We start from the raw sequence: 27467 nt of genomic DNA, 5'->3' as shown, positions 1-27467 counted from the left end.
AAACGAACGTGCCTGCTACATACTTAGTCAGATGGAGGAAGCTGGTTCGCTGTCAGCAGTGTACTGATATATCATGAATGGCAAAAAACTGTAATCAGGCACGTGTGAGATGAAGGACAAGTTTAAAAAAAAATCAGAGCAAGGGTAAGATGCCAGAATATTCCTAGACATAGAAAATGATAGTTAGCTTGGTCTAGACAAGAGGTTCTAAAAAAAAACTTGGACCCAGAACATCAAAAACTATTAGTCTTTGCAAATGAGAATTAGTTTTTAAATGAGAAAGATGAAAGGAATTGCAGTTATATCAGAGCCTCTGCAAACATCTGGATGTATCTGTGTGTAATTCATTCATACTGCTGCTTTATTTTGGGAAAATTCCTGTTTCTAAGGTTCTAAACTCAAGCACTCCATCAGAATAGGGTTAAATGCAGGAAAACACCAGTATGGGTGGAAGCAAGTAAGTAACTGCCTGGTCATAACTGGTGTCTGCTCCGGGTATGGAGGCAACGCTAAAGTGGCACCCTGGTTACATAAACACTAGATATGCAACAAAAAGCAGGGTTCTCTGACCGCCTTCTTACCAGGCCCACGAGGTCTTCCCGGTGCCTGTCCACTGCTCTAGCACCATCACTGGCCCTTCCTCAACTCAAACTTTATACTCCAGTAAGACCAGATTGCTGGCTAACACATAACTGTTGACTATGCCTGGAATTGATTTGTTTGTTTGACTACCGGTGGGCACCTGTTCACCCTTCAACAACCTAGCTAGTCTTTCATCTCCTCTAAAAAGTCTTCCCATCAGAACTGCCATAGCAGGAGCTCAGGGATTCAGCACTGGATGAATGAATGGATGAATCACAACCCAGCAACTCAAACAGGGATCACCAACTATGGTCCCCTTCAATTTTACAACTTTTCATGCAGTATCTGTAGGATGACTTCTTAAACTATCTCCTTTTTGGGGGGGGGGTACTTATCATGTTAGGTGCTAGCTACTCTGTGAGTTCCTTACATGAATTCATTGACAGTGTCACCACAACCATGTGAATTTGCATGATTAAAATTCTCCTTTAGGTGAGGAAATCGAGGCATTGTCAAGTCAAATAACTTTCCCCAGGTTACACAGACAATGGGAGCTGAGCAAGGACTGCAACATGAGGATGAGTTTCAGAGCTGGGCTCCTAACCACCAGGTTGTGCTACCGTCACAATGGGAGGGTTTATGAGTGTAGGCTCTTCTTAGCTACTTCTGAAAAATGAGCCCACAATTCCACTTTCTAGGATGAGAAGACGTTTTAGCCCAAGCAACCAACATTTATAATGAGTTTAATTTGAGGTCATGCCAGGACAGACATTTATCATGGTTCATTTAGGGAACTGTTCATTAAGTGACTGGGAAAAGGAAACCACTATGATAGCAGCAGGGGCCTCTAATGAGAAAAAGAAAAGGATGTGGGAAACCATGAACCTGAGGTACTGGGAACATAGAGGAAATTGTAGAGCTCTTCACAAGCTCACATTCATATTTTTAAAAGCGTTGCTTATAAAATGATAAATCACATAGTACACAAGAACAGTATGGGGAAAACACTTCAACAAACAGAATGAATTTTCAAAAAAACTGTTTTGTTACCTGTATTTTTTAAACATGATAAAGGGTATTCACAAACCATAGCGATCTATTAAAACTCCTATGTGTTTTCTGTATTCATTTTCCTTAAAATTATGGTTTTTTGCTCCCTAATATTTATCTCTAAATCTCTTCTGAATGAACCTTCTGATTTCCCACTATTCTTCTCGATTCTATACAATGAAATACCAAAGGAGATTTGACATGGAAAGATCCTCCTCAGAGGGTGGGGCAGGGGAAGGAGTTTAGGGCAAGGCCAGAACTCTGGCAGAAGACAGCAGGCCAGGGCAAGAGGATTTCTATAAGTAAGCAACTGATTTTCCACTTCCTGTTGAAAAACAAGCACAAGCTGCCTGTGGGGCTTGCTCACTAGATATTCCTGGAGTCTTTCTCAAAGAAATAAGGCTGTGCCCTTAACTTCAAGAAATTAGGCTAGCGGGAAACCAAGATGGTGGCATAGGTAAACACCTAAACTGCTGCCTCGCACAACAATATCAAAACTACAACTAAAAGACAAAATGAACACCATCCAGAACCACAGGAAAGCTGGCTGAGTGAAAATTCTACAAATAGAAGGAAAGAGGAAAGCACATTGAGACTCAGAGGAGCTGCAAAAGGCTGAGGTACGGAGATGCATGGGCACATGGAGAGGATGGGCAGCTGAGTGCATAGGCAGCTGAGTGTGCAGGTGGCTTTCTAAAGCGGGAGGGAGATGGAAGCTACTGACTGCGCTGAACTCCAGTTCTGGGAGAGTTTCTGGGAACCCAGATTCATTCAGGGAGAAATGGACTGTCTGGCAGTGGGCGAAACTCGAGGGTGGCTTTCTCTCAGAGGTGCTTGCAGCGATTACCAAGGGACACTGAAACTCAGGGACCTCATAGGGCAGGGCTGATGGGAAGCCAAGGCTGTCTGCTCCGCCCTGAGACTCCGCCCCATCCAAGCTGAGCACAGAGGCTTTTGCAATTTTGCAAGTCTTGTCTCATAAGGGTGTCTCCAGCACAGAAGTTCTCCAAGCGTAGACACAGCTGATCCTCACAGCCAGTTGGCCTGGAGGTCAATTCCTCCCAGTGATACCAACAACAATCAAGACTTAACTACAACAAGGCTGTACACACAGTCCACAAAGGGGTGCACCAAGAGTGTCCACCTTAGGTAACTGGGGAGGCTGAGCCACTGGGCCCTAGAGGACACCTAGCACACAAAGCTACTCTACCAACTAGGGAAGCAGCAAAAATGTGGAGACAAAGAAACATATCACAAATGAAAGAAATGGAGGAAAGCAAACGACTGGATATAGAGTTCAAAACCACGGTTATAAGGTTTTTCAAGAATTTTCTAGAAAAGGCTGATAAATGTAGCGGGACCCTTAATGATATGAAAAAGGACCAACTAGAAATTAAGCATACACTGACTGAAATAAAAAATATTATACAGAGACCTAACAGCAGACTAGAGGATCGCAAGAATCAAGTCAAAGATTTGAAATACAAAGAAGCAAAAGACACTCAACCGGAAAAGCAAAAAGCAAAAAGAACCCAAAAATTTTAAGATAGTGTAAGGAGCCTCTGAGACAACTTCAAGCGTACCAACATCAGAATTATGGGGGTGCCAGAAGAAGAGAGAGAGCAACATAACTGAAAACCTATTTGAAGAAATAATGACTGAAAACTTCCCCCACCTGGTGAAAGAAATAGACTTACAAGTCCAGGAAGCGCACAGAACCCCCAAAAAAGGAATCCAAAGAGGACCACACCAAGACACATCATAATTAAAATGCCAAGAACAAAAGACAAAGACAGAACATTAAAAGCAGCAAGAGAAAAACAGTTAATTACCTACAAGGGAGCACACATACGATTGTCAGCTGATTTCTCAACAGAAACTATGCAGGCCAGATGGGAGTGGCAAGAAATATTCAAAGTGATGAATAGCAAGAACCTACAACCAAGATTACTCTACCCAGCAAAGCTATCATTCAGAATTGAAGGGCAGATAAAGAGCTTCACAGATAAGAAAAAGCTAAAGGAGTTCATCAATACCAAACCAGGTATTATATGAAATGCTGAAAGGTATTCTTTAAGAAGAGGAAGAAGAAGAAAAAAGTAAAGATAAAAATTATGAACAACAAATACATATCTATCAACAAGTGAATCTAAAAATCAAGTGAATTAAAAATCTGATGAACAGAATAAACTGGTGAATATAATAGAATCAGGGGCATAGAAAGGGAGTGGACTGACAATTCTCAGGGGAAAAGAGGTGTGTGGGGGGGGTGTGGGAAGAGACTGGACAAAAATCGTACACCTATGGATGAGGACAGTGTGGGGGAGGTAAGGGCAGAGGGTGGGAACCGGGTGGAGGGCAACTATGGGCGGGGAAAAGAGGAACAATTGTAATAATCTGAACAATAAAGATTTATTAAATTAAAAAAAAAGAAATTAGGCTAACAAAAAGGAGGTCAATGGATTTGACTAATAAAAAAAGCATTTGCATCTCAACTTATAAAGTTTGAGCGCAAAGTTAATTTGAGATTTTCATTTGGGGAAAATGTAAGAAAACACATGACTGATTACACTGACTAACTTACAAAAGAGGCACAGTTAGAGGTGGGGAGGTGGAAGGGACATAAAAGAAAACTTACCAGAGGAAATGCTGCCTGTCTAGGCTATCTGGAAGCACAGAAGGGGTGTGTGTGCATGTGTGTGTGTGTGTGTGTGTGTGTGTGAGTGTGTGTGTGTGTGTGTGTTCACTCATGAATAGGACACAATAAAAATGGGATCTCATATGTACTCAGTGGAATCGTATAGGGCCCGTGTGTAAACAGCCTCATATCATGGCAGACCTGCTGTTCACCCCAGAAGAGGAAGGGGTGAGACTATTTGCGGTTTCATGGAGTGTTCTCTCTCTGAGTGAGGTCTAACTCAGTCCTGGTAGGTCTCAATTCCTGATGTCATTTGACCAGACACAACCATTTAGTCTCTCAATAGTCTCTAAATTAAAATAGTTTCCTAAGTAGACACGCTGATCTGCTGTTGGGTCTCATGAGAAGGTGGGTTTGCTGTCTTTCCTCTCAGATGCTCTCCTCCCTCTGACCTCTCCTGTGTGTTCTGCTGGAACATCAGTGCCCCGGGATCACAGATTAATGTGCTCTCCTTCACACATATGCCACCCTCCCTGAAAATGGGACCTTCATTACAACATATGCTGAGCCTGCACCCATGTGCTAATCATCACAAGATGCGGTGAGCTATTTCATGTTGGTCCTGGGAGACTTTGCAAAACTATTTTGTTATATTAACTGCATTTAGCATGTAAATCAAATGTTGACTGATTATCACTCCATTCCTCCATTCTTTACAAACTATAGTTTGCCTTCTTCCTTATTAACATTTTTGTTGACGTTAGCAAGACAGATTTATTACAAGTTATTTGTGGTCTCGACAGTTCCGCCAAGTAATTTATGCAGTTGCAACAAACGCAATTGATAATAGTTTGTCTTGAACAATATGGCTTGCTGTTTGATGGAGAATCTTCGCTACCACAAATGAATGTGAATTTCAAAAATTGCTGAATTGGAAGTTTCCTAGCAGTGGTCCAGTGTGGCTGCTCAAAAACTGAGTGAAGTCTCTCTGTTTTTCTCTTTTGTTTTGCTTTGTTTTTTGTTTCAGGGATCTTATTATCTCACAAGACAGATCACTTTCAATTGTTAAAATGCTTTCCTTTGTATTTTAGAAGTAGAAATTCTTTCTTCTTGATAGGTCCTGGCAGTTTCGTTCTCTATTATGAAAAAGTGGTTTATAATCCTAATCCAGCTTTTTACAATAATTCTACTGTTCCAACATTATTTAGTGCTGCCTACTTCATATATAGCTGCTCTTGGCTACCACCCACTGAGCACCAACTATTCAATAGCTGCTTTGCCTACACTGCCTCCAAACTTTAGATAACATCACAAGGAAAGGAAAATACATTAAACTCATCTTACTGATAAGAAAACTGAGGCTCAGAGAACTTAATCAATTGTTCCCAAAATACAGCAACTAATTGGCAGAACCAGAACTTAGAACCCAGGGATGCCTGGTTCCAAAATTCACATTGTTGTTTTTTCTACAACAAAATACTCGCTGCTATTTTCTTGATGTACCGCCCACTACATATTGGGCATGAGCTTGGTGTAGTAGCAATAAAAGGGTGTGTAGAAGATACACTCTGCTTTTGAGAAGTTATCAATCTGGCAGGAAAGACAGTAACATACTGACAGTGTCTATGGAGAAAGACTTATCCAGCTGAGTCTCATTCTCTCTCTAGGTGTAACTGTGCCACAGCACTGCTGGTAACATTTTCTCTACAACACAGAACCTAGATACAGGGAAAACCAAAAGTTACCACTGTGGGTAGCTAAAAAAATGTGCTTAAAAATACCCAAACCTGCTGGGTCTCAATCTAACATCCATCCTTCTTCTACTGCACCTTGTTAACAGTTTTCTCAGATTTTCAAGGTGGAGGAGGCCAGGAAAGGCTCATACCAATGCAGCCAGAATTTTGGACTTAGGTACAGATCAACAGTCCTCCATGATCACAAGGGGGGTGAGGTCATGAATGGACAGGTGTGAGGTTATCTTTTTTTTTTTTAATATTTACTGGTGAGAGAGGTTGTTGATTGAATTGGTGTTCCACTTATTCATGCACTCATTGGTTGATTCTTGTATGTGCCCTGACTGGGGATCAAACCCACAAACTTGGCATATTGGGATGATGCTCTAATCAACTGAGCTACCAGCCAGGTTGATGGGATGTTGTCTTAATGTTCAAACTAGACTGAATAACTGAACTTCCTGGAACCAGTTCAGTGCTTTGTGTATGAAAACTAAGTTGCCCTTACTTGAATAAAAATAGTAATGCTAATTGTGTAGATCATAGGGTGTGCTGTGTGCATGCGCACATAAATCAGTTCTGATTTAGCAAGACTTACAATCTATCAGCTAAGATAGTGGTTGGCAAACACATTAGTCAACAGAGCGACAAACCGTGGCTCGCAAACCACAGTTTGCCGACCACTGGGCTAAGAGAATCGCTGAAGAGAAAGATAACCTAGACTTGATCTAAGCAAATTATTTTGCATGTGGCAGAGATAATGTGGGCCCAGAAACATTGCTCAGGACCTCACCAGTAGTGACAAATTGTAACTTAGGCATGTTTTCCTTCTTCATGGCACCTTGCCTTATAACATAAAGTTTGTAGTTATACTTATTGCAATTTGAAAAGTTTATAACTCTCTATGCCTGGAGTAAGGCATCAACCACAAGTAAAAAGGTTTCTTCTTGGAAAACTCATGAACTGCCCTGGCTGGGTGGCTCAGTTGGTTAAAGTGTAGTCCCGTGCACCAAGGGGTTGCAGATTCGATTCCTGGTCGGGGCACATGTTGAAGGCACATCAATATTCTCTCTCACATTGATGGATCTCTCTCTCTTTTTCTCTCCAACTCATTCTCCCTTCCCCTCTCTCTAAAACCAATAAGCATATCTTTGGGTGAGGATTAAAAACAGATGAAAAACACATAAGAAAAAAAAAGAAAACCTATGAACTGCTTTAGCTCTCTGTACCAGGGCAGCAGGGGCAGCAGAAAGAAAACGGGTATCGGAGTCAGACAGAGCTGGTTTGGCAGCTGTGTCCCAGGACTTTCCCCATATGACTCTGAGTAAGTGACTGGACATCTCTTCATGTTCAGTTTGGTCATATGTAAAATGGAAAGAATAAATTTAGCTCTCCACATGCTTCTAAGGATTTAATTAAATAAAATGCGTGAAGCACCAGCTTAGTCCTGGTACAAATGTTGGTTCCTAAGGCTGGGAAAATGGTGTACACACATAAGCCAGGTTCTGTATATCTTATTCTTCCTTTTCTCCCATTTGCTTTCCCTTTAAAACTCTGAAGCATTTGCTGATAATGCCTGTTCTTGAGGAACTAGAGCAGAAAATTAACCCCATTAATACCTGTTAATCTTCACTACAATCAGTGCCTACGCTTGCTCTCTTTAGCTCCACACTGCAGAAATCAATATGCCCCATATTGAATGGTCAGCTTGTATAAAACTGACAAGGCCAATGAGAGGGTTGGGGAGAAAACGATATGAAACTCCACAGGTATATACTGGGAGTTCGTGGGTGAGATGTCTTCGGTTGATTGTCCTGTGAGTACTTTTAATGCCATGCAGTTTCTTTGACTTTTGCAGGGACGCTATGGCAGAGAATAACATATAATGAAAGGCCATCCTGAATCCTGGCATTAGCTTGTACAGGGTATGAAAGGAAGCTATAAAATCAAGAGAACTTCCCCCATACATTAAATTTCATCATGTGCCTTTTGGAAAAATTCACATCTTTAATCTATTTTTCAGTGTTTTGTCTTCATTGCAGAGTCCCACTACAATCTCAAGATATAACGTACTTGCTTCATTCCTATTCTGCAATGATCAATCTCTTACATGCTTACTCTCCATCTCCTTCTCCCTCATGTATGTTATCTTTGCCCTCTTCCTGCCTCCTCCCTGGAACAAATGTTAATACTTACATGAATGACAATAATGAATAATATTGAGAGGGGAAGAATAATTAATGAAACATTGCCAGATACCTGGTTCAGTATGGCATGGGAACTGGGGAAGGAGAGGGAACTGTAAACATCCCCCCGAAAACAAGTGCGCTTTGGGGGTCTAATGCAATGTGACTTTAGTACATTTCATGAATCAAATAAACACTGTGCCCAGATAGCACGCATGCCCAAAGGCGGGCACCCTGCCTGGCCAGCCCCTGGTGTTAATGAGACACTCGGCAGGACAGCAGGACTTCACCAAGCAGATAAGAAGAAGATGTCAGCATGTGCCTCCCAGGTATTTGAAGCTGGCACTTATTTTTAAATTTCCTTCCTGCCTAGCAGGAGAAGCACTTCCTCATAACATGATAAAATTGCAGCTCAAAGTGGGATAACAAGGCTCCGGCAAGGCCTAGTTCTGAGAGCCATTGTGCCCACCAGCTGTCACACACACACACACACACACACACACACACACACACACACACACACACCACTCCAGGGCACTGGCTGCCATCTTTTTACTCCATATTGAGAAAGAGTTTTCATCTAATAAGGCTCACCCGGAAGGAATTTGTCAAGTGATATACAGAATGTAAAACAAATGTGATTAAGGATAAGGTATTGGGGACTGGAACCAAAATCATGCAAACTCATGTCTGCTTAATAATATTAGAAAGAGAATACTGCCTTGCTCAAAACTCAGATGGAATAGGGAATACTCCCCATTAAAATGTTTTTTTCTTATGGAAAATTATAAAAATATACAAAATGATAGAATGATATCCCCCTGTACCCATCACCCAGCTTCAGCAATGATCTAATTGATTTTTTAATATATATTTTTATTGATTTCAGAGAGGGAGAAAGAGAGATAGAAACATCAATGATGAGAAGGAATCATTGATTGGCTGCCTCCTGCACTCCCCCTGCTGAGGATTGAGCCCTCAATCCTAGCATGTGCCCTTGACCAGAATCGAACCTGGGATGCTTTAGTCCTCAGGCCGACGCTCTATCCACTGAGCCAAACCGGCTAGGGCCCAAATTGATTTTTTACATTGTGTTTGAATAAATATTGAACTAGGCCATTGCACTGCAATAGGTTGTTGATATATTTTTTTTAGGTTTCTTTTTAATCTATTGATTTTCCCCATATGGTGTGAAGCAGCCTTTGAATTCATAGGCCCAGGTTCTTGTAGTAGGAGTGGTAAGTCCTCCTTCAGAACTGCCTGAGGTGTCTGTGGTGAGCTGACTGAGACGAAGCCCTGTCCTAAGATCCCTGTAGTGCCTGGCTGCAGCTCAAGGTGGCGGGGTTGCCCAAGGACAACAGAAGAAAACAGATGCCAGAAAGTGGGTCAAAAAAGACAAAGATCCAGTGAACAAATCATTCAAAGAGATGTGGTCTGAAGGCAAAGATCATGACAAGCTCAATATCCTAGTCTTGCTTGACATAGGGGCCTAGGACCAACTCTGTAAGGAAGTTCCCAGCTATGAGCTTACAACCCCAGCTGTTGTCTCTGAGACTGAAAATCCAGGGTTCACTGGCCAGGGCAGCCCCCCAGGAGCTCCTTAGTAAAGGACTCATTAAACTAATTTCAAGGCACAGAGCTCAAGTGCTTTACACCAGAAACACCAAACATGGGGATGCCCGAACTGTGCATTTTGAAAAATAAAATTTTATTAAATAAAAAAACAAAACACACACACAAATCCTGAGGCAGCTTAAATGCCCAAACATGGAGTAATGGGTAACTATTCAGTGGTGTGTCCATCTGGTTAAATGTGTGTGATGCAGTTGGACAGATGCCTGCTCTGGAAAACCATAGGGAAAGTTAATTATGAGCCCCAGTGTATCATTTGTAAAATAAGAATAGAGATCAGTAAATTAAACTCAAGGATTAAATACATTAAATCATGTACCACTACATTCACAGTGTTCATTACATACCACTAGGGCATGCAGGGGTGTTTCTGATATAATTTTTACCAAGTACAATACTCAGAAATGTTAAATGGACATCTTTTATTTCTCCCTCAAATCACGTTCAGTTGCAGGTGAGCAACGAAGTGGTTGCCCACAGAAGGAAAGAATGGGTACTGCCTCAGACATTATGGCATCACAGATCAACTTAAAGTCTCAAAACAGACTTTTCTAAGACATACAATCAGAAAGCCAGGGTCGGGGGCGGAGGTTTGAAAGAAGGCTCTCTAAATTTCAAAGCTCCCCTTTCCCCATATCACAAGTTTGGTCTTAGGGACGTGTTTTCTGTTGGTTCCATTGATTAAGTGCACAGCAAGTGCAGGATAAACAGCATGATATGGTCATTCTAGCCAAGTAGCAAGAGGAAAGAACCATTCTATCCACACTGGCACAGGAAGGAGAGGAATTAGGGGCAGTAGGTGTGAAGCTCATGTGCTCTGCCATCCCCTCTGAGGCAGATGTTTTAAGGGCTGGGAGTCTTTTCTATAGGATGAAGAGAGAGCTGAACGCACAGGACTGTTTCCTTTTTTCCAGTTGGAAGCATCTCACCTTTCACTCAGGGACTGCATCTAAAGTAATGAGGTGTCACACTGGTTGATGAAGATGGCTGCCTAGATGAGAATAAAACAGCTCCCCAGATCCCTCAAAATCCTGCATGTGCATTCAGGGGCCCCAGTGTCTCAGTGGGCTCAGGAGAGTGGGTGTGGGGGCTCTGAGAAGGTCAGTGAACCAGCACAAGGCAGGCATTGTAATAAAGGAAAAAAACTTGAGACCTCTTTCCCCATTATCATGATCTTACATAAGCCATTGACCTAGCTGCTCCATCCTCTCTTCCAATAAACCCTGTCCAGATGCCATAATTATAAAGTGCAGGGAAGGAAGGAAATCTGAAATACTTAGCATGTAACTGCAGTAGGCTCAGTCACCCAAGGTATTATTTAACCCAACCCTGAGAGAGAGGTTGGGACTTTACTGACTATGGCACAGACATACACTGCTTAGCTGGAAAAGGCTAAGCTATCATTAATTGTCATGTTTAAGTTTTCCAATTGCCTACTAGGTTGATGAAAAGGATCAAGTTTACTCTAGCAATTTAAAAAGCTCTATTTTTTTTGCACATGTGATTCTACCATGTAATTTGATTCCCTAATACACAATGATAAAGCAAAAAAGCAGACTTCAAAATTTTATGCAAAGTATGATTATAACCATGCAAAACAAAGCTTTAGAAACTGGGCGTAAAGATCAAGGGCCATTACTCTAAAATGTAACTTGTAATTGCATTTGGTTTGGGCTGCCTAGGGTTCTAGTCTTCTCTATCTTATGTAATCATAATGATGCCATATAAAAAATGTTTCAAGCCCAGATCATTTACCACATTAAATAAATTACATTTAATAAGCAATGATTGAGCACTAACATTTTACAGGCATTGCACTAAGCACCATGAAAGATACGATGATAGATGAGACATGGCCTCAATGCCCAAGGACTCAGAGCAAGGATAAGTGACAAGGGGAATTCAACATTTATTATGTCTTAGCTATCAGAAATTAAATTTAAAGTTCTTCCCATCTATTCCAACCTACCTCCAGAGAATTTCAATTCAGTTTGATGGTGAAAAAGAAAATAAAACCAGGATGAAAACTTGAGTTTTTCTTTATTTGTCCTTAAAAAAAAAGAAGGCACATACTGTTGATGACCCAGGCCTTCTCTAGTGGACATGGGTTGGAGTGTGTGTAGGGGAGATTTTCAACCATTTATTGGGAGACCTGAAGTTAGCTGAAACACTGTCGCAGGGTTGACATTGTCAAGACATCTATTGAAGAAACCACTGTATAATGAGGTCCCTTTTGTTATTTCAACAATTAACTTCCCTTAGACGCAATACCCAATGGATAGTGAATGGTGAAAATGTATTGTGTGACAAATAGTAAAAAGAATTAAAGTTTAGAGTTGTAAGGGGCATTAGAGTTTATCTAGGTTAGTAGTTTTCAAACTTTAGCATGTATCAAGGTCATTGGGACGGCTTCTTAAAACACATTGCAGCCCCATCTCAGTTTCTGGCTCACTAGTCTGGGATGGAGTCCACTAATTTGCATTTCTAACCACTGTGTTTCTGGCTGGCACATTTGGTCCTGGAATCCCTTTTCTATAACCTTTGGTCTCTGCTCAATACTTCAAAGGGTGACAAACTCACTACACTGCAAGGAAGCCAGTTTCACGGTTGGACAGGCTACTTCTTCAACAATTTCTTGGAGAATCTGTCTCTTTGAAACCTCTGTTCACTACATGTCTATTCCCTCCTGCTCATAACAGCTCTTCAGATGTCTTCTTTTAACCAGGCTGAAAATTCCCATTCTTCAATCATTTGTTCAACATAATTCCTCATGATCCCATTACTGTCCCTTGATGAGACTCACAGTTATAAAAGCCACTCTTAAAACATGGTACTGGGGGAGGAAAAACCAAGATGGCGGCATAGGTAAACACCTAAACTGCTGCCTTGCACAACAATTTCAAAACTACAACTAAAAGACAAAACGGACATCATCCAGAACCACAGGACGGCTGGCTGAGTAGAAATTCTACAACAAGAAGGAAAGAGAAAAGCACACTGAGACTCAGAGGAACTGCACGAGGCAGAGGTACTAAGACGTGCGCACGGAGAGGACTGGCAACTGAGTGCTTGGCTGGCTTTCTCAAGTGGGAGGGAGACAAAAACTCCTGACTGTGCTAAACTCCAGTTCTGGGCAAGACTCTGGAGACCCAGACTCATATGGGGTGAAACTGGACTGTCAGGAAAGAGAAAAGCACACTGAGACTCAGAGGATTTGTAGAGACCCAGACTCATATGGGGTGAAACTGGACTGTCAGGAAAGAGAAAAGCACACTGAGACTCAGAGGATCTGTAGGAGGCAGAGGTACCGAGGCGCAAACACGGAGAGGGCGGGCAACAGAGTACACAGCTGGCTTTCTCAAGCGGGAGGGAGACGGAAGCTCCCGACTGCACTGAACTCCAGTTCCGGGCGAGTTTCTGGGAACCCAGACTCATTCAGGGAGAAACTGGACTATCTGGCAGCGGGCAAAACTCGAGGGCAGCTTTCTCTCAGAGGTGCTTGCAGTGATTACCACGGGACACTGAAACTCAGGGGCCTCTTAGGGCAGGGCTGACAGGAAACCAATGCTGTCTGTTCCGCCCTGAGACTCCGCCCCATTCAAGCTGAGCACAGAGGCTTTTGCAATTTTGCAAGTCTTGTCTCATAAGGGGGTCTCCAGCACAGAAGTTCTCCCAGCGAAGACACAGCTGATCCTCACAGCCAGTTGGCCTGGAGGTCAATTCCTCCCAGTGATACCAACAACAATCAAGACTTAACTACAACAAGACTGTGCACATAGTCCACAAAGGGGTGCACCAAGAGTGTCCACCTCAGGTAACTGGGGAGGCTGAGCCACTGGGCCCTATAGGACACCTAGCACACAAAGCCACTCTATCAACTCAGGGAAGCAGCCAAAATGCAGAGACAAAGAAACATATCACAAATGAAAGAAATGGAGGAAAGCAAACGACTGGATATAGAGTTCAAAACCACGGTTATAAGGTTTTTCAAGAATTTTCTAGAAAAGGCTGATAAATGTAGCGGGACCCTTAATGATATGAAAAAGGACCAACTAGAAATTAAGCATACACTGACTGAAATAAAAAATATTATACAGAGCCCTAACCGGTTTGGCTCAGTGGATAGAGTGTTGGCTTGCGGACTGAAGGGTCCCAGGTTCAATTCCGGTCAAGGGCATATACCTCAATTGCAGGCACATCCCCAGCTGGGAGTGTGCAGGAGGCAGCTGAATCGATGTTTCTCTCTCATCGATGTTTCTAACTCTCTATCCCTCTCCATTCCTCTCTGTAAAAAAATCAATAAAATATATTAAAAAAATATTATACAGAGACCTAACAGCAGACTAGAGGATCGCAAGAATCAAGTCAAAGATTTGAAATACAAAGAAGCAAAAGACATTCAACCGGAAAAGCAAAAAGCAAAAAGAACCCAAAAATTTGAAGATAGTGTAAGGAGCCTCTGAGACAACTTCAAGCGTACCAACATCTGAACTTTTGGGGTGCCAGAAGAAGAGAGAGAGCAACATACTGAAAACCTATTTGAAGAAATAATGACTGAAAACTTCCCCCACCTGGTGAAAGAAATAGACTTACAAGTCCAGGAAGCGCACAGAACCCCCAAAAAAGGAATCCAAAGAGGACCACACCAAGACACATCATAATTAAAATGCCAAGAGCAAAAGACAAAGACAGAATATTAAAAGCAGCAAGGGAAAAACAGTTAGTTACCTACAAGGGAGCACACATACAACTGTCAGCAGATTTCTCAACAGAAACTATGCAGGCCAGATGGTAGTGGCAAGAAATATTCAAAGTGATGAATAGCAAGAACCTACAACCAAGATTACTCTACCCAGCAAAGCTATCATTCAGAATTGAAGGGTAGATAAAGATCTTCACAGATAAGGAAAAGCAAAAGGAGTTCATCACCACCAAACCAGTATTATATGATATGCTGAAAGGTATTCTTTAAGAAGAGGAAGAAGAAAAAAGATAAAGATAAAAACTATGAACAACAAATACATATCTATCAACAAGTGAATCTAAAAATCAAGTGAATAAAAAAAATCTGATGAACAGAATAAACTGGTGAATATAATAGAATCAGGGGCATAGAAAGGGAGTGGACTGACAATTCTCGGGGGGAATGGGGTGTGGGGGGTGTGGGAAGAGACTGGACAAAAATCGTACACCCATGGATGAGGACAGTGGCAGGGGGTAAGGGCAGAGGGTGGGGTGAGAACCTGGTGGAGGGGAGCTATGGGGGGAAAAAGAGGAACAATTGTAATAATCTGAACAATAAAGATTTATTAAATTAACAACACGGTGCTGGGAACACAGCATTCTAGATGGGATCCTCTGGTCTTGTCCCCTGACATTAACTGGCATCATATATCAATTAATGCAGAAGTGGATTCATTACTTCCTTCAAAGCAACATGTCACTTTATTAGTTGACACTGTGTAAAAGACCTACTAAGCAACTGAGCTCTTTTCACATTCTGAACAGATATTGTTCTTCCTTTTCTTATCCATTTGAAATACTGAGCTTAGCACAAGAATTTTGCTTTTATTCCGGCTAAACTTCATTATCTTAATAGCTCACAATTCCAGTTTACCTAGTACAGGGCGGTGATGAAGAGCACGCCAGTCCTGGGTGCAGATTATAGCACCACCCCTGAACAGCCACATGGCCCTGGACACATTATGTGACCAACCTACCACTCAGTTTCCTATGGTGATAAGTATAGCTACTTTGCAGAGGCCTCAGCATAATGTCTGGTATATATTACACGCTCAGTAAATGTTAGCTATTATTCTTTTATTAAAAGCAATCTAAACACTAAGGTTTATGTTGAACAAGATAAGAGCAAAGGCATTTTACATAAGCCTATAAATCCTTTTTGGAAGTTTTTTAAAAAATAAATATGATATTTGCCTCAGTGAGACTAAAAATTATAAATCTATCTGCTCACCCCAAGGAAATGTATAGATCTAGTACAATTTCAATAAAAATTTCAATATACTTTTTTTAGAATTCAACAAAATTTGCATGAAAAATGTAAGCAAAGGTGAAACTATAATAGACAATCTGAAAAGAATAAATGAGAAGGAAATTAATTACCCAGATAAGATGCTAAACTTATAAAAAGGTCTGAGAACTTAAAGCTGGCACAAATACAGAAAGGCACAATGACAGGAAGGAGGGGGACAACTTATATAATAAAAGGCTAATATGCAAATAGACCGAATGGCGAAACAACTGAACAATGAACAACCAGTTGCTATGACGTGCACTGACCAGCAGGGGGCACGCACAGAACATGGCGGGCATTGGCTGAGGTGGGATGGTGAAGCAGGTGAGCGTGGCCGCCAGACCAAGGCAGGGTGCTGGTTGCTGGTTGCTGTCATTGGGGTGAGCCTCTGGTGGTTACTGGAAATTCTTTGTGCTTGGTGCTCGCACCTGTTGCCTGCGCCAGCCCTGCTTGCACCTGCTGCTGGCGCCAACCCCAACCACTCTGTGCCTTAAGTGGGTGCGAGCGGGACCTGTGCTGTCAGTACATAGGACCGGCAGCAGTGGTGGGGTGGGGGGGTGGGGCTGCCAGAAGACAGGGGACTGGGGGCCGTAGTGGGAGGGGCTGAGCAGTGGCATGGAGGATGGGCGGAGACCCACCCCTGTGCCCACCGCAGCTTCGCAGCCCACAGTTTCTTTCAAGGTGCACAAATTCGTGCATGGGCTCCTAGTTATAAATAAACTCAAAACATTTAAAATGTTAAGTCAGTCTTTCCAAATAAAGGGAAAGAAGGCTTACTTATTAAGTTGTATTAAGAAAGCTATAGCAGTTTAGAAAACCAAAGTGTTAGAGCCATGCCTTACACAACACATGAGGCCATAGAAGGAGCTCAATGGGACATATTTCCACAACTGGCCTCCATAAGTAAAATGGGATGTAAATTAAATTTTTTTATATAACAACTGACTGAGAAAAGTACTTTAACTGAAAATGTCAGACAAATTAACATTTATTAGTATGTGAAGTGTTCATTAAAATTCAGAAGGAAAACCACAAGGTCCTAAAAACGAAGTAAATTATGGCATTAAAACACCCAAATTACAGACAAATATCAAGAAAGAAACATGGGAAAAAACCACTTTGATGGAAACTGAAGATATCTTTAATGACCTATTGAAACAGCTAAAATATTTTAAAAATTGTACCCAGGGCTGGCAAAAGTTTAAGGAATCCATTATTTTTGTTTATTTCTAGTGATCATTTAAATTGATATGACCATTTTTGGAAAGAAATTAAGAATAATAAAGGTGTATAAAATAATTACTCTGATCCAATAATTTTAGTCGTTAGAATTTCTCCTAATAACATTATTCAACAGAAAAACAAAAAAACTATATACTCAGAACAGTCATCTATGATTCCAAAGGACTGAAAAAAAGCATAAATGTCCAAGATTAGAGGAATAGATTTAATAAAACCAACTCAGTAAAATATTACAGTACTTAAAATAATATGAAGGACATATAGAAATGTTTAAAACACGATGTTCAAAGAAAATAGGAACATACATTCATTTTTCTTTTTGCATTGGATAGGCACAAAGGATGTACTCTATCTGGTGTGTGTAGCAAAGTAAATGTGTGTGAATGTAAAATGCAAAGTGTCCTAATATTATTAGAGAAGGAGTATGTTAACTTTTAAATCATTATTTAAGCATTATTCTTTAAAAGTGTGTATTGTGTTTCCAGTATACGTTAAAGATAATTTTGAATTCATGTTATGTCATACAACTTAGTCATCTATTTTGACGGAGAATTTGTTGACTGAAAATTTGACAAGTATATAGAAGTCCTTTTCCTAAGCCAGCTATGTGCAACATGGCAGCATAAAGACCTCTATGCCCCATTATCATCCATGCACTCACAGCAAATGTCTATTGAGTTATTACTCTGATTCTAATCTACATGTATAAGAATACCACAAAGGGGTCTAGTGGGGAAGGCAGGCATATAGACATGTAAAGTGATTATTAAATAATAATGTAAGCACAGCACTAGCCTTATGCTAGGTTATTTTAGAAGTGCTAAGGGAGTACATAATCTAACACAAAAAATACTAAAAGAGACTACATCTGAGTTCCACAGGATTAGTAGAGTTAGCTAGGTAATAAGAATAAGTGGCTGAGGAAAAGGTATTACATGCAGAAAGTAAGCATGAAGGTAAGAAATAGCATGGTGAGTTGAGACAACCTGGTTCTACCTCATTAGCTGGGCAATGCAAATAATTTCCTTATCTATAAAATACAAGTTATCCCACCTACGTAAGGGTTAAATGAGATCATATGTGTAAAGGAGGCACTATATAATAACTGACATACGGTTGGCCCATAGCAAATGAAGACTTCTAATACTATTTCAAGGGTGTCAGTGTTTCTGGAACAAAAAGAACAAGGCAGGATCAGATAGGAGGAAGGAGACAATCAGATTATGGGCGGCTTCTTTAGCAGGCTGGACCACATCCCATAAATCACTGAGGTCTCTGAAAGCTTTTAACCAGGAAAGCAAGGTGGTCAGATTAGCCTTTTAAGTGGGTCACTCTGAACACTGGCATGAAGTTGGATATGATGGGACTGAGACTAGCACAGCAGCAAGAAGATCAGCTAACAGGCTGCTCTAATAGTTTGGAGAGGGAGATGGAGGCCTGGAATAGGCATGGAGGTGAGGAGAATGGCTGGAGAAGTGTTCAGCCAGTCTAACAGGAAGGGCTTTGCGATTATCCAGAAGTGGGAAAAGAGGAGAGAAAAGTGAGGTGTCAAGCATAATTAGATTTCTAGTGTGGGTGGCTGAGTGGATGGTAGCGGAAGAACTAAAATGACAAATGAAAAAAAGGAACAGGTTGGAGGGAGGACCATGAGTTATTGGTACTCACATGTGCCAGGCAATATGCTGAGTTCTGAACTTACAAATGTAAGATAGGGCTCCTCGCTATAAGGAGCTCCCAATGAAACACATAGAGTCACCTATCTGGATTTCTAACAAAACCATTTCATATATAATGGCAAGAAAATAATAAGACAATCCCAATGAGGGGATGTTCTGTAAGACAATCCAACTCTTTAAAAGTATTAATGTCATGAAAGACAAAAATATATTTTATAAGGTAAAGGGCACTAAGGAGGCCTGACAACTCAATGCAATGTATGATCATTGATTGAATATTAATACTGCTGGATAACAGTTAAAAGGACATCACTATGATAACTCGGAAATTTTGGGTATGAACCACAAATAAAATAACAATATCATGTCACTGTTAAATGTCTTAGGTACATGCATGCTATGGTTCCAGATAGTCAGACATAGAGGCTGAAATAGTTAAATAGTTGGGATAACATGCCATGATGTCTCCAACTTGTTTATAAATGTTTATGCTAGTTAAAATATTTACATATTTCACATATATAGATATCATACATATATGTAAAGACAGCACATGTGTGAGTGTGGTAAAGTGATCAAATTTGGTTATTTATTTATTTATTTATTTATTTATTTATTTTTATTGATTTCAGAGAGGAAGGGAGAGGGAGAGATAGAAACATTAATGATGAGAGAGAATCATTGGTTAGCTGCCTCCTGCATGCCCCCTACTGGGGGTCAAGACCACAACCTGGTCATGTGCACTTTTCTGGAATTGAACCGGGCCCCTTCAGTCCATAGGCTAATGCTCTATCCACTGAGCCAAACCAGCTAGGGCAAATTTGGTGATTTTAGATGAAGAGTATTTTATGCTCATTTTATTACTTTTTCAACTAGTTACATATCTGAACTTTTAAAAAATAAAATGGGAGAATACAAGAGGCACATATTACGATAGAGGTGAGTTCAACAAGCTGTCATACCAGTCATGAGTGTAGGTGAACTATAAGAAAGAGGAAAGCTCTTAGCTGACCCCTTTCTCCACGGTTTTCTCCATGCTTTCATATTCCTACAGGCAATGCTGTGTGAAAACCATCATTTCAGAAGAGTCCTAGTGCAGCAGTTAGGGGGGTCACATTCTGTTATAACATGGAAGCAGACACATTTGATGCCATTACTCCCGCACAGCGGTGCAGGCGCTGTTTTCTCCAGTGGGAAGACTGAGCCCATGGGAAAGAATACAGTTATATACGCCACTGGGCAAGTTCATAAGACATATGACAAATCCTCAGACTCCTACAGGAAAGGTATTCGCTCTTCAAAGCGCCTCTCTGGCATTCTACATTTTTAAATTTTGAGTAATAATAGACTGTTCCTGTCTCCCATTAATTCTGGAAACAGTCCCAGCAGCTTCCATTTATACCTTTTATAGAACCTGAATTAAATATAAATGGGATACACAGTCTAAGAATATGCAAGAGAGATACAGAGCTTGCACAGCAAAGTGTTGGAATATCTTGTACCGAACAATACAAGTAAGTATGGAATATTTAAAAGCACCATTGCCCTGGGCACTGTAGGCATTGCCTCACATTCCATTGTCCTGTATCTCATTATCCAGCTCAGGTTGTCTCCTGCATGGTGCTCTCTTGTGCTCTCATCACTTTGATATGCTAAGGAGCTTTGAAGCAGCAGTGGGTGAATTGGGCCCAGCCAGTGTTCCAGATTTCAATTTTAATTCATTAAAGGAGCACACAGTTCTTTGCTGTGATTGAGCAACAGAATTATGAATTCCGAAAAAGTCAGCCCAAATACATTCCTATGGTAAGTTGATCTCTGACAAAGTCGGAAAGTGCTACAAGTTTGACGTCTACTTAATAGTGAAACCAACAATAATCCTGGGGAATGGAAATTTAAAGTACTAATACCAGCAATTAGAGGTAATGACTAGTTTATTAGGCCATCATTTGTACATTATTTCCCCTTCAACACAAAGCACAAGGCTCACACCCTATGCATAAGAGGCAGTGACTACTGCGGAGAGTTTGGGGGCTTCCAAGAAGCTGTGCACTGGGACTTCTGGTTCGCAGTATGGAGCAGCCCATTTCCCAGAGACACGCCTGCATCACCTGCCAGAGAGGCCACAGGACAGCCCAGGAGGTCCTTTCCCACTGCAATGGCAGACACCGAATGTTATAGCACGAATCTCATGTGAATGTGTGGCCGAGTTCTCAGTATGGGACTGAGAGATCATGGCTCTTACAGCTAGAAGAAAACCTATGCTATTCATTCCCAAGCTCTCTGAGAGGGAGGGTCTCACAATTACAGATGATGAATTAAAGTACAAGGAGATCGAAGGTAAGGAGGAGAGAAGGGACATCTATTAGTCCTCAAATGCATGAAATTTGGCGTGAAAGGGCTACCTCACAGGAAAACAAAACAAAACAGTTATTTGGAAATTTAATGTGAAACTTATTTGGGTTTGCAAGAGCCGGAGAATTGATATCATAGTTCGCATAGTATATTATGTGCACAAATAAAAATCATATTTAAACATATTCATCCAACAGGTGTTTATAGAGCATTGACTATATGCCCGATACTATGTAGGAAATGGGGATGTAGGGTGACTAATACAGGAATGTTTCCTGTCTTCATGAAACTCCTCGTCCAGAGAGAAATACAGAGCAGTAAGTAGGCAAGAACATGTGACAAGCCTAGGAGGGGAAACATAAGGTATAAAATGCGTCAAGGAAGGCTCCCTAAAACAATGAGGTCAGGAAAGTTCAGCAGACTAAATAATATCTATACTGAGTCCTGGAGAAGAGAGGGAATGCGATGACAGGGAGGGGAGAGAGTGGTCCAGGCAGCAGCAACAACATAAGCAAAGGCTAGAGATAGAATGTGGCAGCCCCGGGAACCTACTGGCCGTGCAGTACAGCCAGTCACAGGTGCAAGAAGAAGCGAAAGAAGGGAACTGGAATGTTAAGGAGAAACGAACGGACCAATGACTGCATGAAAGATACTAATTTTGTGAACATATATTGCCTAAAGAACTTTGAATGGTATACAATTAAATAAATGGTGTTTATCTGTATTTTTATTAATGTGAATAGTATAGAAACTGAATCTTGTAAATCTTTCAAAGAAGTACTAATTCCAACTTCAAATTGCAGCTGGTGTACTTATGAGATAACTGATAATCCATGGCCAAAAAAAAAATCAAACTAACTTAAACCAATTTGTCCTTTTCTGTCCTGATACAGTATTGGCTATACTAATTTTTTTCCACGGTCTTAAAATGTATATGGGCTGAAATATAGTCCATGACTAAAAAACATTTTGGAAACATCAAGTTAAGCAAAGTTAAAGTACTTATTTATTTGTTGTTTATTCATTCAATTTCAGAACTTCTCAGAATTCTATGTTAATGTGTATTATAAACTAAAAGAGAGTAACAGAGTTTTCAACCTTTCTTAAGCTTATTTAACTATGGCGGCATTTGCCACTAAGCATTTTCAGGGACAAGTGTTCTACAAGATTCACTTCGAGAAATGAGCCTTGCCAGTTCCTGATGCAGATTAAAAGGACTGTCCAAGAAGAGAACACCCTTCTTTATGCATTTTACAAGGCAGTGTGATGGAAGACCGGGAATACCTGGATGTGAATACCGGCTCTCTCTTTTGCTAACAGCCTCATTAAGCCTTTTATCACATAGGTTTGGGTGAAAATCACATGGGATCTCCTCTCTGCCGAGGCTTTCCTTCTCCTACTTCTACATGTGGTTAACTCCTTAGTCCTAAAAAGTCAGCTCAATGATTGCCACCATCCCTAATGTCCTCTTTGCTCCCATGTCCTGTTACATCACAGCACATTTCACACTGCACCATAACTCTTTTTTTAAAAAATTCATTTATTTCCACTATTAAGCTTTGAGCTACTTTAAAGCCAAAAACCTGACTTGATCATTATATCTCTGGAGATAAGTATAGTGCCTGATATTTAGTAAGATCTCAATAAATGGCTGTGCCAGTTGGAAAGTCATCCCTCTTAGCTGCTTATACTTGATAATGAATAACTCCAGCTGCTAGTTGATAGTAAAAGGCTTAATGGGTAAAAATATTTGCTGGATCATCACTAAAATCTATTCTAGTAGACACCAAAATGAGATGCTCTCAGTAGGGGAGGGGATGGCAGGCATGCAATGCAATTGCTGCCATACCTCAGTAAAATATACTTTTATATATAATTGAAAGAGCTTTAATCTTTATGGATATATAACATACTTGTTGTCATCCATATGTGGTCTATATTGCACAGATACCCAAGGTATTTTTAGGCAAGGAGGCAGTGCTACCATACATAGGTATAAAAGCAGTGATTTAATTATTTTTCAACATACTGCAGCTGCTTAAGTAAATTTATTTCTATTACTGGGCTTAAACTACATAAATGTCACAAAGTATATAAACTTAAATCTACTCTTATAAATAGACTAGAGGCCCGATGCATGAAGACTCATGCAAGAATGGGCCTTCCTTGCCCTGGCTGCTGGCACCACATTTGCTCTGGAAAGCCGCCTTTCCCCTCTGGCCCCGAGCCGCCTTTCCGCCTTCCCATGCTGCCCAGAGGCATGGAGTGGCTGGGGTGGTGCAGAACGCCTGCGTCCCGCCCCGCTGCTGGCTGCTCAGTGCCTGCGTATGCAAATTAACCCACCATCTTTGTTGGGTTAATTTGCATACTCACTCCTGATTGGCTGGTGGGTGTCACGAAGGTATGGTCAATTAGCATGTTTCTCTTTTATTAGGTAGATTAGCTAAAATTTTCTGATGATGGAAAAAAGTCTATAATAGTAAGACATTAAAATATGTTTATTCCAGCTTAATCTAACCTACTATTAAATAGTTATATTTTTTCTTAGCTATTTAACAATTATACACATACTAGTGGCCCGGTGCACGAAATTCGTGCAAAGGCGGGGGGGTTCCCTCAGCCCAGCCTGCACCCTCTCCAATCGGGGACTCCTGTGGGATCAGGCCTAAACTGGCAGGCGGACATCCCTCTTGCAATCTGGGACCGCTGGCTCCTAACTGCTCACCTGCCTGCCTGCCTGATCACCCCTAACTGCCCTCCCCTGCCAGCCTGATCTCACCTTCAACTGCTCTCCCCTGCAGGCCTGATCTCGCCCCCAACTGCCCTCCCCTGCCAGCCTGGTTGCCCCCAACTGCCCTCGCCTGCCAGCCTGATCTTGCCCCCAACTGCCCTCCCCTGCCAGCCTGATCTCGCCCCCAACTGCCTTCCCCTGCTGGCCTGATCTTGCCCCCAAATGCCCTCCCCTGCCAGCCTAATCTAGCCCCCAACTGCCCTCCCCTGCAGGCCTGGTTGCCCCCAACTACCCTCCCCTGCTGGCCTGATCTCACCCCCAACTGCCCTCCTCTACCAGCCAATTTGGTTCTGATTGGCCGGTTTCTATGCCAGTCAGCGTCAAAAGCTCCACCTCCTAGGCAGCCATTGGCTCCCCACAGTTGACCCAGATTTGGTTCTGATTGGTCAGTTTCTATGCCAGTCAGTGTCAAAAGCTCTGCCTTCTAGGCAGCAATTGGTTCTTCACAGTTGACCCACATTTGGTTCTGATTGGTCAGTTTCTATGCCAGTCAGTTTCTCTGGGCCTATCAACAGGGATGGATCAGAAAGGCAGGGCTGATCAGCAGCCCTGGTGGAGGCCTGGAGAGAAATGGAGGTGCAGCTGCTGGCCCCGCCCGGAGAGAAAGAGAGAGGAAAGTGCTGATCAATAGCTGTCACAGAGGCTGCTGATCAGACCCTGCTTCTCTCTTCAGGCCTCTCTCCAGGCCTGATTCACAGCCCCCTCAACAGTCAGTGTTGGATCACCGTGCTTGCAGCCACAGCAGTCAGTGCTGGGTAGCCATGGCAACCAAGCACTGACTGCAGGACTGACTTCCGGTTGGTTGAGCCTCTGTTCGTGATGGACCCAGGGTTTTTATATATTAGGATAATAGCTATTACATACAATATATTCTATATTAATATAATAATGTGTTATATTATTATGTCTCACATAAATATATCTTAAGCATTGGGAATAAATGAGATCTCACTGCCAGAAAGCCTTTAGGATCAATACTTTGTCTGAACTTCCCAGAAGGATGGACTTGATAGAGTCCAGATATTTCAGCATTACAGAAACAGATGGAAAAAAAGAACACAAGACTAGAAAAGAAGTAAGATATGGAATGGCTTCAGATTCAGATTGGAAACTGATTCACTGTGTCAGACCCCATGGAATGCAGTCCTCCCCAGTATTACCCTGTGCTGCCACAGGATTGGGGACCAACTTCTGCTCTCTTCCTCTTTTACAATCATAGCACTTCATTAAGCAATCAGCATTTTCTATTTCAGAGCCACAAATTCATCAATATTTATCCAGTTCTAGTACTGTATGCCTTTGAGTCTGTCTGCCTGTATGTATGTGTGTGTGTATACATATATACATATATACACACTGTATATATGATAATTTTTGAAGCACAGCTTAATTGAGATATTAATTCACATATAATACAATCCACCCATTAAAATGTGCAATTCAATGGTTTTCAGTGTATTTGTAGAGTTGTGCAACCATCACCACATTTTCATCAATTTCCTAAAAAACCCTGTACTCATTAGCAGTCATTCCCCTTCTACCTCCCCCCCAACCCCCCGGCCCTAGCAACTTAATTGACTTTCTATCTCTGTAGATTTGCCTATGCTGGAAACTTTGTATACCTAATATACTTTTAGTACTACATTTATTCTTTATTCTACATTGCAGAATTCTACCGGCTTCAGAAGGAAACTTTGCTCTGACACAAGGAAATCACAGCACTAGGCAAAAAGATTTCAGTATCAGGCTAGTTTCTGGAATAATCTAAAAGTTACCATATGTAGGTAGGAACAGTTTATACTGCTTTGTTTGTGCATATAGGAATGGAAAAATGTAATAAGATATCCATCACTACAAATTCTTTTGTTTTTATGACTTACATGTGACTGTAAGTACTTAATATCTCTGGAACATTTTTCTAGAATGTATATTTTTTATTCAATTAGTCTTCATTCACATAATATTAATTAAGCCATGTAATAAATGCCAGGCACTATGCTTAATTTTTACAACAATCTTGTGACAGGAAGTAGATCAGTATTATTACTTCCATTTTAAAGATAAGGAAACTGAGACCCAGAGAAGTAAAATGAGTTGTCCCCAATCACACAACTTATACGTGAGAGAAATAAGAATTTAGGTTTTCATATTAATCATGAGCACTTTCCATCATATTACATTTTCTACCCTCAACAACCACAGGCATTCTTAAATAAAGACTCTATGCAAGAGCTAACTCCATAAAAACAATTCATATTTCTCCAAGATCATTTTCCTAAGTTACCGATGATTATAGTTCAGACATTTCTACTCAAAATAGAATTGCTTCACTATACTTGATATTGTGGATTTGAGCACAAAGCTTCGTGTAAAAAAAAATCCCTCTTTTCTGGTTTTCTGCTTTCCCCAATGGCCCCGAAATGCTGAAGGATTTAGATATTTAAGCTCTGAAATGTACCATTCTCCTCCCCATTCACACTTCAATACACAATACTCTCTCCTGGATATTACATTCCTGGTTATTAAATCCCAGTGGGCTTGTTGCAAAATAAAACAGCAACAAAAGCTGAAAAAATAATGTGTGATCACTTTACACCAAGAGTGCTGAACTAGACATTCGGGGGTGGGGGGGTGGGGGTGCGGTGGGAGAGAAATGAGGGGCAGATTGCAGGGTCAGCCCCCATCAGCAGCCGCAGTGGCATAACAACGTCAGAGAAGCGCTTCATCGTCTTACCAATCATTGTGGTCTCGTGCTGTGTTTAGTACTGTGTGTTTCAGAGTAGATTGCCGCTTTCCTAGTTTTAAAGTGCCTTCGGCTTGAAGGCACCGACATTCCCAGGAGGTGCACGCTTTTAACCCGGGGCAGGAATCATCCTCTGCAGTCCACAGCGCTGCCTACACGCAGCGTGGGCTTCCCGAGTCCACTGGCACGAGTCCTCTGCGAGCGGAAACCGGGCAGGACCGCGCTGATGCATCGGCCGGGCTCCTCTTGGCACAGCAACCTAATCAACTCCAAGGGCAGCAGGCACCGCTGGTGCCGAGAAACCCGAATGTTATAGTAACAGGACTCTCTCCAAGACGGCTGGTGAGCAATTCAAGTGGTCCTGTCTGCTGGTAATATCCGGGCCACTACCTCATCCATATAATTAACCCCCAGAGAGCTAGCCGAGGAACTGTTCTGATTACAAAATAATGGGTCCATCAGGCACAATTAGTACCCAAGTGAAACATGGCAGTTTGCATGAAAGCTACTGAAGTAAACAGTTCCAGACCCTGAAAGGGGCTGCCCCCTAATGAACCCTTAGGGGGCTAATCCGTTTGCCTGAACAAAACCTAACTCGTGCCTCTGTCAGTTGGCATGCTGGGGGAGTGGTTTTGGCCTCACATCTTGCTGCTGGCAAGGGGAAGGACTCACCCCTCAAGACTCCCCCCACAGAACACCTGGAAGCACACAGGGTTCAGTGGGCATATGAAACTGACTTGCTAACGTATTGAAGGATCTGGTAAATGCTGTGGAGAATCAGTCCTGGAAAGAGTCTTAGGAAAATCCT

General features: G+C 41.6%; 1 protein-coding gene across 8 annotated transcripts in view; it reads right to left on the bottom strand.

The window, feature by feature from the left end:
- The window catches only part of LINGO2 (leucine rich repeat and Ig domain containing 2), a 1294764-nt gene that overhangs the window by 89627 nt on the left and 1177670 nt on the right, over positions 1-27467 (bottom strand). The window contains exon 1 of one of the 8 annotated variants that reach the window (XM_080667988.1): positions 26651-27026. The exons of the other annotated variants lie outside the window; for them this stretch is intronic. The gene's annotated coding sequence lies outside the window, so the exon portion shown is untranslated. Of the gene's footprint in view, positions 1-26650; positions 27027-27467 lie in introns of those variants that run through there. 8 annotated transcript variants of the gene reach the window in all.

The sequence above is a fragment of the Plecotus auritus genome (assembly GCF_963455305.1).
Source record: "Plecotus auritus genome assembly, chromosome: 5".
In the NCBI taxonomy this organism is placed as follows: Eukaryota; Metazoa; Chordata; class Mammalia; order Chiroptera; family Vespertilionidae; genus Plecotus; species Plecotus auritus.
This window is presented reverse-complemented; position numbering and strand designations above follow the sequence as displayed.